Below are 4,101 nucleotides of genomic sequence, written 5' to 3'. Positions count from 1 at the left end.
GATGTAACTCTATGGACTGCCGCTGCTGGTTTCTGAGACTTTAACTCTTTAACTCTTTATAGTAACAGAAAGTCTCATCTCTCTCCCAAGGAGTGGCGGATGGATTCTAACTGCTAACCTTGTGGTTAGCAGCCAAATGTGCAACCCATTAGGCTAACAGGGTTCCTTGGTCCCTTATTACTGGAGTATTTTAAAGGTGGATGTGAGTTTGCGCTTAATGGATTTCCCCCCTTTTCCAACTGTGCCTTGGGGAGGGAAACCCAGCTCTGTGAGGCCAGCACCCCCACCCTACCTTCCTCAGTCTCCATCCCTTCAGGCCGCCTTAGGGGAGGAATTGTAGTGCAAATATAGTTTCAAAACTTGCTATTTATTTTTCTAATAACTATTGCAGGCTCCTGGCTTGGTGCCAGACACTGCTAGTCAGCACTAGGATAATGCCTATAATAAACACATTCAGTGGGAGAGGAAAAAAATAGAAGAAGGCAACACATTAGTCTTACTCATTATTTACATAGTTCCGGCAAGAGCGTGAATTCCCCATGCAGACTTCCTGAAGCTCGCTTTGTAAATCCATTACCATATATGATTTTGGCAACATCCCTAAGCGAATTTATTTCTAAAAGTTTCCTTAAAGAATCTCACACTGGATTTCTAAACGTCTCTATGATTCATTTGGTTATCTTGAGTTTAAGATAACCAAGTGCGAGATTTGGTTATCTTTACAGCAGATTACATCCACCTCAATAAGGAAAGCAAACCTAAACACCCGGTGTCTGCCTGGTCAATTCTGACTCGCAGCGACCCTACGTGCTCAGAGTTAGAATCCCAACTCAGGGTTTTCATGACTGTCACCTTCCAAAAGCAGATGGCTAGACCTGTCTTTCAAGGTGTGTCTACCTGCTTTCAAACCACTTATTTTTTTTTTGGTTAATTGTTGGCCACTTAGCCATGTATACCACCCAGTAGATTTTATCCACAGACGCTGTACATTTTGGTGAATTCCTTTTCTTCTCAAAGTCTCATACTTTCTTAGGAGCTTCACCTTCCAGAAAGTGTCCTTCCTCACCTCCTCCAAGGCTGAGTCTCTATAAGCTGGATAAGAGGCACCCTTTTTCTGGGACGATGTTGTAGACATTGGCTCTTGATGCCTGCTTAAATGAGTATCCTTCTCAAACATGACATTCAAGTCTTGGTTGCATAACTCATTCGACCAACTATGCAAACAACTATGCGGAGGTTCCGTAAGGGTATCTGGAGTCTTAGTTGAGTTGTGTGAGTTAGTGTGAATCAGATACCATTTTAAAGTGTTTATTCAGTTTATGAAAGCAAAGTCTATTGATTTGTTATGAATTACAGAGAGATTAAGGAGCTTCCCTATAATTTCAGAAATTAGAATGTGAAAACAGTATCATTAAAGTAGACCATTAAAACAATACTCAAAACAAAGAACCACAAATTTTCCTCATTTACTGTTAATGCAATAAATTTAATGTAATAAATTCTCATTCTTCTGGATCATGACTTAGCATCTCATGAAAATGTCTACCTTTTGGCAGAGAGGAACTTTGGAAATCTTGACTCAGATCTCTAATTTGTTTGAAAGTTGTGGAAGTAATATCAATTCAAAAGTCTGTACTTTTGCATGGTTAATAGTTGTAAGTATCTGCAAGTATCTAGTACTTTCCCATGAAGGTCTGAGACAATCCTTCTTTGTTAAGGATATAAACTCAACCCTTTAGTTTATAGCAGAGCCCACAGGCAGGCACTCAAGCGAGACCAAAACTCTGTAGATCACACAGACTTAACATGGCAGCTCATTACTGATAATTTTCAGATGTGAAAGATCCGGTGAAGGTTTCTAGCCAGAGTCGCCCACTTGACAAGTTAATTTGTTTATTTATTTGTCTTACAAAGCCAGATTTTAAAGAAGCACTTTTTAGAATTGTAAATGACTATGGAAATTAGTATTGCACTTCCTTAACCAAATGCAAATACAAGTCCCTTATGATCCAGCAATCTCTCTACTGGATATATACCCTGAAGAAATCAAAAATAGAACATGAACAGACCTATGTACACCTGTGCTTATTGAAGCAATTTCCAAAATAGCAAAAACATGGAAACAACTAAAAACCTTAATGATGGAGAAATGGATAAACAAGCTCTGTTACATTCATACTATAGAATTTTATGCATCAATATAAAACAGTGACAACTCTCTTCACCCCCCTCAAGACATGGACAAAGCTAGAAAACATTATATTTAGCAAACTCGGTCCATGGTAACCACTATGTTACGAGGTCACTTCACTCGGTCAATCTTACAAGGATAAATATTTAATCACACCAACGTTATAAAGAAAAATAAAGAAGGAGAAATGTAGGTTATACACAAATAGACAAGACTTTGATGACGATGAGGCCAGGGACAAGGGTGGGAACAGGGAGAGAGGAGGATGGGATGTTGAGGGGGAAGGAGTGTAGAGGAAGAAAAAGGAGGGTTTCACAGGATATTGTTGATTTCATTTCTTGAGATCGGTGGTGCAAAAACATATAACTCCCCCCAGAGTCCTAATATTTCCATAGTGGTCTAAGTGCTTAAATAACACCACCACCAAGAAAAGTGTCATTATGGTTTACTCTGCTTTGAGAAGGCAGCTCTTCCCCAGGCAGTATTTTGGGTGCCTTTTGACCTGAGAAACATCTTCTAGCACCATGTCTGCCCGCATCCCACTCTGTACGAGATTTTCAGTACCGAATTCCTCAGCCTATTCCTTCTTTGTATTCTGTTTTCAGTCTGGAGTGCGAGCCTGGGGCCTATGTGAGCGTCTCATGTCATCGTCACAAATTTAGAAGATTAGAAGCCTGAAGCCCAGCAAAGGAAACAGATGAAAACATGTCCAGTCTGAAGGCTATGCTTAGACCACAAACACTGATCCTTGCATCTTATTAATCCTCAAGGGTTAATTCCAAATGATCCCCAGTGGGCTCCAAAACACATCTGTTCATCAGAAGCAGGTCAAGCCTGTAGTTGATTATATTATCCCTGCTGATCCCAGGCAGCTACTGGGGATCAACAGAGGATTCTTTAATCCCCCTCAAGATGCAAACAGACTTCACCAGAACCAATGGGGAAGAGGTACAAGAAAGAGGGATCCCACAAGCAAAGGGAGAAAGGGAAATTCAGTAAGTGCTTAGTATACAGGAAGTACTCTCGGCCAGTTATTGTTATCCCTGGGATTAGAAACATCATCTTGGCAAAAGGTCAGCTTGGTGGACTGCGTCCCACAGACATGGCTCCTGGACCACCAGGGAAACTCCTGCAATAATGAATCAGAAAAGACCTCCTACCAGGTCTTACATATGTCGAAAGAAGACTTGGACAGTCTTCAGAGTGCTTTGAAAAATATCTCGTGATCTCAATGTTAGCTAAAGAAATTATTTTAGAGTTCACTTTGCCATCTCCTTGTTTTACTCACTCAGGCTGCAGGGCCTGACAGTGAGAGCGCTGTGTTGGATCTTACCTGATAATTGGGCTCCATTATACCATTGGTGAAGACAGCATAGGACGGGGCAAAGCTCTGTTCTGTTAGGCATTACGTCACCCTGAGTTGCAGCTGATGACATCGCAACGAACAACAACAATAGCAGGACTAAATGATCAAATTTGCAAAATCTAGACATCCTGTAAAATGTGATTTTAGGCTGAGGTATGGAAAGAGATAGTCCAAAAGTCAAAACTCACTGCCATTGAGTCAATTCTGGCTAAGAGTGACCCTGCAGGACAAAATAGAGCCGCCCCTGTGGGTTTCTGAGACGAAATATTTCCTGGGCAGAATCTTTCTCCCATCGAGTGGCTGATAGTTTCACACTGCCGACCCCGGGGTTAGCAGGCATGACCCACTGTGCCAGCAGAGATAATGGACAATATTACTCTTTAAAAGGATGGAAAACCTATACCATCTGGGGTCTTAAAAGCTTGAAGGTAAACAAGCGGCCATCTAGCTCAGAAGCAACAAAGCCCACATGGAACAACATACCAACCTGTGTGATCACGAGGTGTCGAACGGATCACTGAAGACAAATGGGTGCATAAGCAAA

This window comes from Echinops telfairi, unplaced genomic scaffold (assembly GCF_000313985.2).
Source record: "Echinops telfairi isolate 266 unplaced genomic scaffold, ASM31398v2 ScPeMD7_18;HRSCAF=68, whole genome shotgun sequence".
In the NCBI taxonomy this organism is placed as follows: domain Eukaryota; kingdom Metazoa; phylum Chordata; class Mammalia; order Afrosoricida; family Tenrecidae; genus Echinops; species Echinops telfairi.
This window is presented reverse-complemented; position numbering follows the sequence as displayed.